The sequence below is a fragment of the Gorilla gorilla genome, chromosome 6 (genome assembly GCF_029281585.2).
Source record: "Gorilla gorilla gorilla isolate KB3781 chromosome 6, NHGRI_mGorGor1-v2.1_pri, whole genome shotgun sequence".
In the NCBI taxonomy this organism is placed as follows: Eukaryota; Metazoa; Chordata; class Mammalia; order Primates; family Hominidae; genus Gorilla; species Gorilla gorilla.
Genome location: NC_073230.2, coordinates 44039318 through 44054799, shown reverse-complemented (window position 1 = coordinate 44054799; position 15482 = coordinate 44039318). Strand labels below are relative to the sequence as shown.

Here is a 15482-nt window from a genome sequence, read left to right as displayed (position 1 = left end):
CCACCCACTTACAGCAGGATGTTAAACCGATTTTTTTTTTTTTTTTTTTTTGCTATTATGGAGCATTCTCCTTAAAAAAAAAAAAAAAGAAAAGAAAAAAAGAAAAAAACCTTCCAATTTTTAAAAACTATTATCTACAGAATCTCTTCATTTGTGCAAGGAGTCAGCCTTGGTAAGAATACCAGGCTTAGCCAATAGCCATGAGGTGTGTTGAGCTCAGACACCTCGTGTTTCCATTGTCTGGTTTTTCGTGCTTGTGGCAAGTGTAAACAAAATGTCAGTTCTAACTTAGGCAAAAATTCTAGAGTCACATCTCTGCAGGCCCAGCAGCACAGCACTGTTCATGCAACAATTAATTCAACAAATGCTAGCCAGGTCTACTATGTGCCAAGCCCTGTGATCGGATGACAATGGGGAAAAGGATGGAAAGATCCCTGGTGCCCATAGAGCTTAAAACCCCATGGGGCAATGCAGATGAACAGTAGCAGTTCTAGAGCCATTAGTGCTGTAATGTGCACATGCTCCCCCGCAAACTGGAGGAAAGGCTGCCTGAAGGGAGAGACACTGTGTTCAAAGCAGGGGAACAGAGCTGGAGGTAGTCAGGTCCCAGTCAACCTAGGAAGGTGTGCCCTAGCAGAGGAAAGAGTATGTGCAAAGGCTTGAAAGCAAGAGGGTCCAGCCTTCTGAGGAGGAGCTCAGTGCAGCTGAACTAAAGCTCATCCAGCACCAGGTGGGACAGTGAGACAAGAGCCTAGAGAGGTGCATGGGAGGCAGATCTCAAAGGGCTGGAGTTTAACCTGAAGGCAAGCAGGAGCCATTGAAGGGTTTTAAACTGAGAAGGGGGCAGATTTGAATTCTAGAACATTTACTCTGATTTCAGTGGGCAGGATGGATTTATTTGGTTTAGGGGGAGAGAGGGGATCAGGCAGCAAGACCAGCTAGGAAAATTCTAGTTGTAATTCCAGTAAAAGTGTGCTAAGCTAGAAAAGTACAGTGGGGAAGAAACAAGATGAACAAACTCAGAAGTCTGGAATCAACAGTGGACGATGCATCCTTCCCATCCCGTATACTTTATGAGGGTTCCTCAAGATGCCACCCTACCCCAGCCAGATGACTCGCCGGGTTGAGGTTGACCTTGGGCTGTCCCCCAGCATCCTTGCCTCTGGGGGAGACTGCCTAGAGCTCATAGCCAATTGCAGGTCTTCCCACAGGGTCTCAGCCAGCCTTTGGAGACTACTAAAGAGCCATCCCTGTTAGGAAACTTCTGGTGCTTTTTGTCTCTTTGTACCAGAGGCCCCCCCACCAGCTCCTAATATTAATAGTTATGCTGAGCATATAATTTATTGTCCAAACTGGACACTTTAAGAGGGATCGCTACCATAATTATGCCATGACAACAGGCATTAACCTGGACTGGCTCAGACAAGTCTGGATGTCTGGCCACCCTACTGATAGCCACATGCCAAGCTCACTCCACAGTCATGACAGTGCCCAGTGGAGAATCTCAAGCCCCTAACTTACATGTAGAATAGTCTCGGACATTGACTCAAACAGACCAGTGTTCAAATCCTGGCTGAGCCACCTACACTCACTTCTTTACTCTGAGCTTTAGTTTCCTCATCTATAAAGTATAAATAATGATGGCTACCTTGTCAGAAATCGGGAATCATTTTTATAAATGTTAAAAATTGGACTATTTATTTCTACCTACATTTTAGCTAAGGCCTGAGACAATGTGGACAAATTATTCCCACCTTCCCACCACCAATATTTCTTCCAAGTGAAAGATGAGACCATGTCCACAGAGCCTGCAAAGGAAGGGAGTGAAGCCAATTCTGCAACCTGTCACTTATCTCCAGAATCAAAGGTCCAGAAGAGTTGAGGCTGGGAATGGCCAGTGTCAGAGGGACAGTGGGGCTCAGCTTTCCCTGTCAGGGAAGGTGAGTGTGCTTCCCCCTCACTGTAAAGACGCCACTAAGATAACTGGATAGGGGTCTGCAGAGACTGAGCCCAAGAGGACTGGTGTTGGACACCCCCATGGGGAATGTAAGAGCAGTGACCGAGGCAGCAGGACAGAAAGAGCATGGGCCCTGGACAAGGACATGAGCCCCAGGAAGGGAGAGCCAGCCTGGGCCACTGGACATCCTGCAGAGGATGGCCTGCAGGGGCAAGGTGAGTTCACAGGGCTTAACCTCCAGCTGAGCAGGGCTGAAGCAGCAAATTTAAGTGACTAGTGGAGTGCAGAGAATGCACCCACTCCACCATGGCAAGTTCAGTCACCTGTTCCCCACAGTGCCTCTCAAGAGCCCCACAACAGCCCTCATTATAGAAAGTCAGCTTTGGATATCTGCCCGGCTAGAGGCAATCACACCCGACTGTACCTCTTCTCCCTCCACCGCAAGCCTCAGCCAGCAAGTGGAAGGAAAAGCTGGCCAAGTAGACAAAGAAAGTGGACCACATTCCCATCCCTGGGTGCAGATAATCAGCCTCAAGCCCAGGATGGACAGGGAGCAAGAAGTTTTACTTAAAATTGTGAAGACTGAACATTTTTCTTTTCTGAAATGGAATTGAATATAACCAGAAGAGTGTATGTTTCTGCGAATGAGCATGTGCATAATTGGGCTGGTCTGGATTTTCTTCCAGGGCAAGGGATAAATTAGCACCACAGTTGAGTGTGCAGTGGGAAAAAGGAAGGAGTTGTCTCATTGCACCCTATGAGTACTGCCTGCCTCATGTGCCAGTTAAAGACCTCAAACACCAGCAGGAGTCTCCCTTGGGGTCTGATGGTAGGAATGCATTTACAAATCAAGACCCTTCAGGAAGCCCAGACATGTTTCGTTCCATTCCTTTGCTGCACCAAGGACCTGATCGTATTGTCTGGCAAGCACAGTAAATGCTGTAGAAAAACAAGTGGGCATTGTTTCATAATGGGCCCTTCTGCCTTCTATGAGGCTACTTGATACTTCTTTGCCTTTGTCTCCCTATAAGGCAGAAAACACATGTGTGCGTACATGACCCCATCCCAGCTGTATTCGCTGAAAAGGAATCCACTGTCAGGCATTCTCCCTGCAGCAGCCCCTCTCCTCTGCTGCTCTTGCCATCCTCTGCTTAAGTAGTGGGGCACCTGGGAGTCCTGTTTACAGCTAATTAGATTAGGAGTGTATTCATCTGGAAAGATATTTGTAGTTCAATAAAGAGAGTATGAAGACTCTCTCTCATGGTTCCACAGACACAAAGGGTTCTGAGTCTCATTCCGACCTGTCTGCTCCCTTTCTTCTTAAACAACCTGAGCGTCTCTCCGAAATATCTAAACCTCAGTAGTTAGGTTCAAATCGACCTTCTCAAGCCACAAGAAAGACCTCAACTTAGAAAGATGTCAAAGGAAGACGAAGAGCAAATCCAAAAACACTTTCATGCTGGTTTTGTTTTTTTTCTTTTTTTCTTTCAAGGGAAAAAACAATCTCTGTTTGAGTTGTTTGTTGAAAAAGAAGAGGAGGTGGAAAGATCATTGAGGCCAGCAAGGGATGCTGCCCTCCTGCTTCTTCCCCCATCTGTTCGAAAATTATTTCCAACATATTAAATGCTGCATTTCACTGAATCAGAATTGCATGACGGGTTGGGGGAGGGGGTGAGGAGAGAGAAGCAATTCTGAAATACAATTTCCCAAATGTTTATTTTGCTAGCTAAGGCTGTTGCCTATCCTATTATAAAATCTTTGCACGACCCCTGGCAGGCTGTTGTCTGTAGGGTAAGTAGGCGCAGATTGAATTTCGTGCTGTGTCAAGGACAAAATGAATCCTTAATCTAGCTGCTGAAAATGCATATTCACTAGAGAGCAAAGCGGCTCCCATCTCTCAAGCTTATATGCACTTCATTTCTCCCTTTGAGATGATTTTGTATATCAGGTTTGGCTACTCTTTATTAACCCACAAACAGCACAGGCAGTATCAAAGCTGTCACCCTACCCTCACTCACCCGCCCTGCTTCCCGCTGTCTGGATTTATCACTGCACATAAAGCCTCCCTTAAGCACAGAGGAAGATTTTCATGATGCATACAAAATATGGGAATTCTATCTGAGTTACCTTCATGTTGGCTCCAGAAATATCTAAGCATTATAGTGCTTTCTTATTATATTTTAAGATGAAGAAAAGCTATTGTTTAGTAAAACTGGACAAAATCACATCTTCTGCTCCTCAGCCATCTTGCAGCCTAGCGGATTAAAGATGCTAGGAGATGAGGAGAGAAACCTCAATCCTAGTTACTTCTCATTGATTCTGTCAGAAAAAGAGAGTTGTGTTCACTGTGGTGAATTCTGCTCTCCAGCAGCAATGAGGCCACAAGAGACAGAATGTTCTTCCGTTTCCTTTCCCTGTTCATGAACAGGCCAGACAGGCCGTTCTTGAATTCTGATCAACTCGATGCCCTTCTCTCCCTACTCAAGGTGAGAATCTGGGTCTCTCACCTGCCAGCCATGTAGGGTGCACTCCCAGGCTCATGGTTCTGAAAACATCCATCATCTTGGCCCTGCTGCCTACTGAGAGAAGTAAAAAGCCAAACACCAGTTGTTATGAAAACTACAAGAGGAAATTATTTTAAACTCCATACTTCTGAAAAGCATTTATAATTACTCAGCCCACATACCTGCTCTGCCAGAACATGAAATAAAGACTTCTGTATCAGGAGGCAGTGTGAGTCAGTCAATGCCTGTGCTATCCAGCCTGCTGCTGCAACTAGAGGACAATCTCTTGTCCCCTGGTTAATTATGTCTGTCACCTGCTTCACTCTCCCCCACATTCCTTAGCCATCAAATTGAGCTCATGAAATTACTCATCACAGGGGAAACGCCTAGAATCTCAAGTTCATTGGCATGTGGAAAGAGAAAATTCCATCATTTAAAAATAATGTTAGATGGTTGGAATTAATTGGCATACACTGTTCATTCATTGTTTTTTCAACTAATTCCTTCCATGCAATTCCTTAGGAGGAGTGGGAGTAGGCAGAGATTATCCAGCCCAGCTCTAGTCAAACGTCTAGGGGGCAAGACTGGCTTCTATATGATTTCCTAGGGAAATCATACAGAATTTCCACTCAAGGAAATGGTTGGGAGTTAGGGCAGAGTGATGAGCTAAACCACTAAATTAGGTCATTAGTGATGACCTAATACCTGGAGGAATATAAGAAAGAGCATGCATGAAGTACAAAGTCCAAAGATTCCAGAGGCAGAAATTGAGGATAGCATTACTAAGCCTGACTGCTAAAGAGCTCAAAGGAAAGCGGAGCAGAAAGCAGCAAAGAGGTCATGGTCTCATGTTGGTAACATATATTGCAGAGCCAACAAGAATGAGTGGATGCATCAGCTCTTCTTAACAGAGCAGGATATGGGCTCAGCTGTGGTCACAGAGTCCCAAATTTGGTGACTTAAGATGGAAGTGTTTCCCTTTTATGTAGTAATCCAGAGGGAAGCAGTCCAGGGCTGGGGGAAAGTTAGGTCATTCTCAACATGCAGCTTCCATCCTGGGGTCCGAGGTAGCTGCCCCTAATCCTGCCACCTGTCACCTGGAGGGAAGAAAAAAGACCAAGTGAAGGCACATACATCCCTTGGGAGAAGTTGGCACGATGGTGGCAAATATCACTTCTTTCTCACACCCCATTGTCCAGAGCTTAGTCATATGGCCATACCAGGCTGCAACAGAGACTAAGAAGTGCAGTCCCTGGCTGGGCAGCCCTATGCCCAACTATCACTGTTCTATTATTAAAGACAGAGAAATAGATAAAGGTGGATAACTGGGGCTCTGGAGGTGAAAAGCACCAGCTCAGCCTCAAAAAATGTAAAGTCTAGCTGGGAAGATAAACAAATAAGCTCACAATAATTAATAATAATAATAGAAAGCAAATATTACCATGTGCTTACCAAACACCAAGTATCCTATTTAGCATTATCTTATTTAATACTTGCAATGGTCTGAATGTTGGTGTCCCCCCAAAATTCATATGTTGGAACTAATACCCACTGTTAATATGAAGAGGTGGGGCCGATGAGAAGGGATTAAGTCATCAGGGCTCCATCCTCATGGCTGGGATTGGTGCCCTTGTAAAAGAGCTCCCTTGCCCCCATGTGAGAATGCAGCAACAAGGCACCATTTACGAAGCAGAGGCCTTCACCAGACCCAAATTTGCCGGCACCTTGATCTTGAACTTCCCAGTCTCCATGAACAGTGAACAATAAATTTCTGTTGTTTATAAATTACACTATAAGGTATCTTGCTATAGCAGAATATAGGAGAAAATATAGCAGAGTATGGACTATAGCAGGAAATGGACTAAGACAATACTGAAATGACTCTGCTATTATATGTATTTTATAGATACAGAAACTGAGACTTAGCAAGTTTAGCTAACTGACAGAAGGTTAAACACGGAGCCCAGATACAAACTGAGTCTGTTGGATCCTAGAGTAGAGGTCAGAACACTATGGCCCTTGGGCCAGACACTGCCCTCCCTGCTTTTGTAAACTAAGTTTCATTGGAACACAGCGATGCCCATTCACTTACATATTGTCTATGACAACAGCAGAACTGAGCAGTCACAACAGAGACCAAACGGCCTGCAAACCTGAAATATTTACTGTCTATTCCTTTACAGAAAAAGTTTGCCAGCCTTTGCCCTAGGGCTAGAGGGTTAGGTGCAGTCAGCTAGGCATGCACAAGCCACCATGAGACCTAGAAGAGGACATCTAAGAGAGAAAGGCCAGGGCAGGCGAGGAAGGCTCTGAGAGGAAGTCCAGATGTAACCAACCCTTGTCTGTTGATTAGCAACTGAGCAGTCAAGACAGTGGAGCTGGAGGAAGAGCTTGTGGCGAGACCTGGAGGTCTGCAGGGATAGGGGTAGGTTCAGGGGACCCAGATTGTTGACGGGGGTGGGAGAGGAGGGCTGTCAGGAGAGGCTGGGGACATGGAGGTTCCTGTGGTGGAGGATGACATTGAACAGCAACAGTAGCCTGCAGATTAGGGTTTCCCTACATGGCCAGTCATTGCAGTCAGGTAGGGCACTTATTCAAAATGAGATATTAGGGCCCCACCACAAACCTACCCAGTCAGGATCTGTACTTTAAAGAAGCTCCCTATGAGATTCTGGGAAACACTACTGAAGATGTAGGAAGACAATGAGGAGGCAGGGCCCCTGGCCAGAGGTTGCTGCAGTCACCCAGGGCCAGCAGATGTGTATGCCCAGAGGGGTGGAATGGCAAGGTTTTGGGACAGCCTCTTGATATAAAGTGAAAGAGCGGAGAGAAAGAAAATGAGATCATCATTTATGATCACGGTCATGGGGAACAAGAGCCCAGGTCAGTCCTGGTGAGCAGGTGGCCCCAGTGAGGTCTTCTCCACTTTCCCCTCTGTAACTTGACCTTGGACTTCTTCTGGTATCAAATTCCAGTTATTACCCCCCAAAAAGAAAAACTACCCACATCCCAGACAAATTGCAGTCTGGCTGTTGTAGAAATGACTAAACTTTTACAGAATCAAAGGTATCAGAAGAGTCCGCTTCGAGGACGTGTACCTCTTCGTGCTCATTTCTGGCCCTTGGAGGATTTTTTTTTTTTCTGTTTGTGGAAGAATTTGTTTCAATTGCCTTAGAAAAGAATTGATTTGTGGTTATCTCTGCATATGAGGAGGATATTTTATACTCTTGTTTTCTTGCTTTTATGAATCTAAAAAAAAGTTCAATCACCCTAGGGGATGAAAAAAAAAAAACAATGGAAGGAAGGGAATTCAGTAGAAAGAGTTTAACTGTACAATGCGTTCTCATTTGGTATGTGGCAGTGAGAGAAATGCATCCCTCGACTCATTCATTGAATAAATAAATCATAGGGTTAGAGCTTAAGTGATAAATAATAGAAAAGGAAAAGAAAGAAACTAAGAGGAGCTGACAAGGTAAAAATAAATAAATAAAAAGAGCTGCATTCAAGCAAAATGATGAAACGTGGAGTGTTATTTGCCATTTTGTCCTCTTTGTATTTACTTGTCATATTTTGCTAGAATTTTTTATTTGACTGTTTATTCACTGCCCCCATAAACTTTTGTACTGGCAGAGGGTCAAAGAGGAAAGGCTCTACTTTTTCCCTGAAAATGACTTATTTCGCTGAAGTTGAATGTGCGTCGAATAAGCATCGTACCAGGTGCTGAGTAGTTATTGCTACTGATCTGCTGGTGTGTAGTACATTTTAAGTCACTAAATTTGGGGATTACCTGTTACATGAAAATGTGTAACTGTAATACTTGGTGTTTGTTGGTCTCCTTTGGATATGATATGATGAATTTAGCCCTGAGGTTTTGCATGCGGTGTTAGCAATACTGGAACTATTTCCCCCTGGCCCCTCTGTGCTTGGTTCTCTCTTCCTAGCCTTCCAGGACTCACACATTAGATAAGACTTCCTTCAAGACTCCTTTCTTGAAAGCCCCACATGTGGGGCAGATGTCCCTTCTATGTACTGACACAGTACTCTGGACTGCCCTTAATGCTACTAACAACCAATTTTATTGAGCTCTTACAAGTCTAAACGTCATGCATAGATTATCTTTTTTAATTCTCTCAACCACCCAATGAGATAGGTACTATTATTAAGCTATTTTTATTGGTAATGAAACTGAAGCACAGAAGGGTTAAGGAAAGACTTCCAGGTTACCCAGATGGGAAGTGTTTATTGTCTGTGCCCCTCTAGACGGTGAGTTCCATGAAGAAGGAGCCCACAGCTGCCTGGTATGGAGTCCAACAGAGTGCCCAGCACAGTCTGGTGCCTGATGTTTCTCTCTCTCTCCCTCCCCTTCCCCCTCTCGCCCTCCCTCTTTTCCTCTGTGTGCCTCTGTGTGTGTAATGAATCATAGGGCCACAGGGACTTGCCCTCAATATGAGACTCATCTCACGCACGGGAGATTATAAGGTTTACAAATCAAATGTACAGAGTTAAATTACTTTCTTGAAGTTGTCTATATTAAAGCCTTAGTTTATGAGAACTATGCTACCTAATCTAGTTAAGCCTGAGATGACAGAGGCAGAAACCGATGATATATCCTCTCTCTATTCTCCCAGAACTTCCTCTGCCAGACCCCACTGGAAGGCAGACCTCCAGAGCAGTGGTGTGCGCCATCTCCCGGGGGCCTTTCCCCTGGGTATGTCAGGCCAGACAGGCCCTGGGTGCAGAAGAGAAGGGTGTGTGGGGGTTTCTGTGTAGGGTCACATATGGTTTCAGTATTTTTCCCCAAAATATTCATTCTGCACTCTTCATAAATTAGACACGGTCTCCATACAAGAGAAAGAGAGAAGGAAAAGATGGCGGCAGCTCTCAAATCATCTGTGGACTTCAGAACTTTTTACCCAAAGCAGTATCTGGGAGACTGCCCCCTAAACAGGCAACCAGGAAGCCTCACGTTCAAGGACTATCTAGCCCAGCTTGGCCCATTTTGTGATTTTATGGGATTTGGCAGCTTGGGGGCAAAGCAAGGACCAGATACAAGTGGGCTATGGGAAGCTGAGGATGCTGCCGACCCGGCCTACTCTACACCTCTCCCTTTCTTGTTCCACCAGAACCTGGGCTCAAATCCCAGCCCTACTATTTACCAGATCTATGACCTTGGCAAGTCATCCCAAGCGGTGGTGTGCGCCGTCTCCCAGGGGCCTTTCCCTGGGATATGTCAGGCCAGACATATCTGAGTTCAGACCAGAGCAGTCCTGGGCCCTGCGCTGCCTTGCATAAGGGATTCTTTCAACGACAGAAAACACAGAAGTCCTCCAGGGGCCTGAATCAACAAGGGAAGGTGCTCATCGTAAGAGGGGCCCTCCCAGAGCCTCTCACTGGGTTAAGGGTTGGTCATTTAATCTGCTGCTGTTTGTCTGAGGTGTGAATACTTGTTCTTTATTAGAGGGAATATCCAATCTGATACATGGTAGTTGCTCTAAAGTGTTTGTAGAAGGGAGAGAGGGAGGAGAGGAGGGAGGAAGGCTGCCTCACAGAGTTGTGTAATTGAATTGAACAATTTGTGCACGTTTTTCCTGTCTCAGTGCCTGGCACATAAGGGGAACCCAGCGTTAGTTCTCTTCCCCACTCTCGCTTAATGCGAGTTATCTGGGAAACAGCACATCCAAGCATCATGAATAGGTAGACATTTATTTGTAGGACAGATTCATGCAGCAGAGGCTACAGAAATGGGAGTGTGGCAGGAAAGTGTGTATGAAAGCCAAGGAAGGCTCTGAAAGTTTCATAATGTGGTGCTCCCACAAGAAAGGCACTAAGGTAATGGGAGCGGTGGGGACCTGAGCAGATGGGAGGCAGTGTGGTGGCACGGTGGGACTGAGAGGCAGAAAGCAGGAGGAACCCTGCTTACCTTCTGCAAGCGCCACTGCAGGACAGATGGAGGAGGAGCCAACTAGCAGAACTGGGAGACCCAAGGTTCCAACACTAAGCAGGTAGCCCTTGTCTTTGATTCCCAGGCCTTGAAACTCTCCAGCATTATTAAAAATACCAACCCAAGAGCTATTTTCTTTTTTTGGTAAAGTAACAATCCCCCATCTGCTTTGAGACTTTAATTCTGGGGAATGGATAAAACAGTGCTTATTTAACTGGTGATGACATTTTTAATCTTTTTCCAACAGTAGTTACTTAGATTCCTCCAAGTGACTTTGTACTGTTTGAAGATAATCCATTCAGGTCTAATGCAGGTACATGTAATAGAAAAGGGAATATACTGTGTAGATTGTCCACAGCAGTGCAGGATGGAGAGAGCCCAAATGTAAACAGTGAAGGAAAGGCACTGAGGATACTCCCTGCTTTGCTGGAAGACTGGCAGAATCAGATGAATGAGGGATTGGTATCATTGCTCTCTTTCTCCCACACAACAAAGCTTTAAGAACATCAATTGCTTGCTGACATTAGGGGTTAAAATATTACCAAATTCGAATTATTGTATTTACTAAATATCCATCAAAAATGGGAACCAGTGGGCTTTCTCGATGCATGGAAATACACACACACATACCCACACACAGGGAAACGTTAAATGAAACTCTTACACAAAATAGTAAACATGTGCCAACTATGCTGTAAAAATAAATATCTATCATTGATAAAGGTCAGAAGAAATTTTGAAGCAATGCGGTAGTGATCTAACACTCACTAGGTTGCTCACGCTCTTTAAGTTTGGAAAATTTTTCTTGGTAAATATTCAGTCTTTTTCACATATGTACATTTAAGGTACATTTAAAACGAGTTTCCTAAGAACATAAATGCTCAAGAGGAATAAGCAGGAGTTGATGAGGAAAATCTTAATTTGCATTCCTCCTGCCTCAAATGCCTGAAGTATCTTGGATATAATGTTGCGTGAATAAGGCTTTTAGTGTTTAATGTGATAGGACTTAAACATTCTCTTTTTGCTAGGGTCTATAAAACATTTGCTATTAATAGCCACTACTTTTCATTTTTATCTACCAAATTTACTAAGGAAAAAAAATATGCCAAGGCTTCTATTAGTCTGCTCAAACCTTTTCTATTATCTGGCAAATAAATGTCACTCCTCTTAAACCTGGGACAGTTCACTTGGAAAGGGACACTAGGTGGTCTGCCCTAAACATGATGCTTCACATAGTAGGGCTCTGACTTGTCAACCTGCTTCTGACTGTGTCTTTTGATCTTCCCCACAGTTTTGCTGAAGTAAATAAGGTGATATTTCTATAGTCATTGGAGATACTGAAACTGAAATACATCTTCCCCAAGTTTGCACACTAATAACAGTAAAGCCTTGGCTTAAGACCAGAAGTGAAGTCTAAAACATTCAACCAGGAAAGCACAGGTTTGCTATATTTTGTAGTTCATCGAGTGACCTGGTCTGCCTGGGCCTTCCAGGGCTCCCGCTGAGGAATACAAACTCACCCTGGCCCCAGTTGTGATTCAGCACCAGCCACTGTCCACTCCAGCTGAAATCCTGATGGGGATGATTCCAAGACTAACTGGTTTATGAGATATCAGCAAGGATTCCAGGAATCTCCCAGGTAGCTGAGGCCCATTTCTTCAGATTAATCCACAGAGAACTGAGCTTGGAGAGTGTTAGCAACTTGGAGATCCCACTTCCCAAGACAGGATTGCCTGCCGTTTTCCCACCTACCCTACCCCTCCTCTCGACATCCCTTCTTCCGCCACTGAAGACAAGAACTTCATCACCCACCCCTGACCGAGAATGAGGGTTGCAGGGGGCATGGAACTTATTTCCAGTGGTGTCAGATCCAATCATGGAGTTTTCTTGATTTGTCTTTCTTCTTTGTATTTGTAGAGCCAGACGCAGAAGACAGATCATCTGATTTCTAGAGCAAAGCCCTTTCTCTACTTTGCTGGCACACTTCAGAATTATTTACCCCTCCCTTAGTGTGCCAGGCTACAGAGGGTATGCCTATGCCTGCGTAGTTCTTGTCTAACTCCTTCTTGTGAAAGGGAGAGCAGTCCCAGACAGAATCAGAAACCTAGTTCCTCATCCAGTTTCCCAAGTCTGGAGTTGCCATTGCACGGATGACAGAGAAAAAGGTGAGGGAGTGGGGTGGAAAAGAACCATATCATTCTTGTAAGTTTCAATGTGTTTTGCAGGTTACTGACTCAACACAGCTCATAAATTCTGCCTGCATCTCACAAGCCACTTGCTTACTCGCTGTCTCTGCTAAACATATCTTGTGAGTTTCATCCATTCTATTTGTTTTTCTTGTCTTGTCTGGCAGAATGAATATCCTCATCCTACAGTAAACACACATTGTAAGCAGAAAGATGTAGGGAAAAATAAAACACAGAGAAAAGTTTTGCTTTGTAGTGGCAGGAGAAATAGAAACTCAAACAGATAATAGCTGAGTCACAGTAATGGTGGAGTCTCGAAGAGAAAGTGGTGGGTGCTGAATGCTAAGGGGTGACAAAGTACCTGTCACTGAAACTGCATGGTCCTCTGAGATTTACTGGGAGCTTTCTTTCCATGGGGTTGTTTCTGGTTTTTAAAGAGGATAAATCATCATTAATACAGGTGCATCCCAGGACGCCATACTTCCTGACCAACTCCTCCCTCTTCCAGCCCCTACCGTGCTGGAAATCACACTTAGGATAAGAATAAGGATGGAGGTTTCATGGCATGTGTGGAAGGAGGAGGCAATTGACGAAGGAGGAGCAGAGGAAGCCCAGAGACCCACAGAAAATATACAGGATATCACGAGATGACTGCTGCTGCGTTTGAACACATTTGTTTGTTCTAGGAATTATTTTGAAAGTAAACATAGTAAAGGGGTTCATGTCTTAGCCCTTTGAATAATAAAAGCAACAAGCATATTGTCCAGTTCAAGCCATGTATTAGTTTCCTTGGCTGCCATATCAAAGTACCACAAGCTGGGTGGCTGAAAACAACGTAAATTGATTGCCCCAGAATTCTGGAGGCTGGAAGTCTGAGATCAAGATGTCAGCAGGGTTAGTTCCTTCTTGGGGGTCTGTGAAAACATTTATTCCATGCCTCTCTTCCAGCTTCTGGAGACAGCTGGCAATCTTTGCCATTAACTGGATTGCAGAAGCATCATTCAAATCTCTGCCTCCACCATTGCACGGCCTTCCCCCTGTGTCTTCATTTCTGTCTCTTCCTCCTCCTCTTCTTATAAGGACCAGTCATACTGGACTGGGAGCCCATCTTATTCCAGTATGACCTCTTCTTAACTAGTTACATCTGCAACGACTCTATTTCCAAACAAGGTCACATTCTGAGGTGGGGTTAAGACTTCAACATATCTTTTCGAGAAACATAATTCAACCCATAACAGTCCACAATTAAGAAACATAAATTTGCATTTTATTTATTTTGAGTGCTCATTCTCTATCTCTCTGAAAATAGGTGGATTGAGTTTTTCCCAGTTTAAAGATTTATGGTAGATTTCACCTATAAACTGTTTTATATATGACACAAACTGTTAACCATGTTTATCTCACAAGAGTTATCTCTTAGGGGAAGGTGATGGGGGGCTTTCATTTCTGCATTGTAAATGACTATAATGTTTGCATTTCTAAAACAAACCCATGTACTACCTTGCAATAAGAAAGAACAATGACATACTTTCAAGGAGTTAATGGCTTTTCTTTCCCTCACAGCCTCTAGCATCAGAGTCTCCTTAGGAGAGGGATCTTCATGGATGAGGAAAAAAGCAGGAGGCCAGGGGCATGTGCCATTTGGAAAATTGTGCTAAAGCTACAATTGTTTTGACATGCTTGTCTTTAGACATTACTTTAATTTATTTTAAATTTTAAAATAGCATTAAAGGAGGACTCAAGGTTTTCACGTTTACCCGAAGGGAGCACGGGTTTTCAATATTGAGAAATACAAAGGCTTCTTGCAGCCACTCATGGAGGCTTCCAGTCAGCGAAGGCAAAAAGGGAATATTGGCTTTTAAAGCTTTCATCCAAAGAAAGATGCCCAGATAAAATACAAGATACTCAGTCAAATTTGAGCTTAGGATAAATAACAAGTTTTTCAAGTATAAGTATGTTCCAACCATTGCATGAGACATACTAATCCAAAAAATTATTCCTTGTTTGCCTGAAATTCAAACCTAACTGGGCATCCTTTATTATTTATGTATGTGTTTATTTATTTTTGAGACAGAGTCTTGCTCTGTTGCCCAGGATGGAGTACAGTGGGGTGTAATCATGGCTCACTGCAGCCTTGACGTCCTGGGCTCAAGCAATCCTCCTGTCTCAGCCTCCCATGTAGCTGGGACCACAGGCACATGCCATCATACCTAGCGAATTTGTTATTTTTTGTAGAAACCGATTTTAACTATGTTGCCCAGGCTGGTCTCAAACTCCTAGGCTCAAGCAGTCCTCCTGCTTCAGCCTCCCAAAGTGCTGGGATTACTGGCACAAGCCACAGCACCTGGCTGGTACCCTTTATTTTTATTTGCTAAATCTGGCAGCCCTATTCCAAACATACCAATTTAGATAAGCTTTTTCTAAAATTTAGACCACAGGAGAGATTAGTCCCAGAAGTCACTCATAAAAGGAGTAAAACGAGGTTGTAGCTCATCACATTTTTCTTTGCTGATTTTGCACAAGCCATAGAAATGTGGTTCAAATGAATCCTATTTTTGTCAACACTTTGTATCGGGAGTTCTTGACAAATTGTGCAGGAGTTGCAGGGGGTCCGTGAGCCTCCTGAAATCACAGGCCAGGTTAAATACACGTGCATTTTTGTGGGGAAAGGAACCACAATTAGATTCTCAAAAATGTCTGAGACCCCCAAGAAGGTCAGAGGGCACCACCTTAATGCCTTAAGGCCATAGCTTTGAACCCAGGGAAGGCATTTTTTTCTGAGGGATTAGGCATTATTTTTCAGATTAATTACTTTTCAGATGATTGACTTTCTGATGGCCTAAACTGCAAAATGGAGAAAATCTCAGAAAATGTAAGAATGGGAAGTTTAGTCT

At 44.0% G+C, this 15482-nt stretch overlaps 1 protein-coding gene across 4 annotated transcripts in view; it reads left to right on the top strand.

Moving 5' to 3' along the window:
• The window catches only part of AOAH (acyloxyacyl hydrolase), a 224651-nt gene that overhangs the window by 127397 nt on the left and 81772 nt on the right, over window positions 1-15482 (top strand). The gene's annotated exons all lie outside the window — the stretch shown is intronic.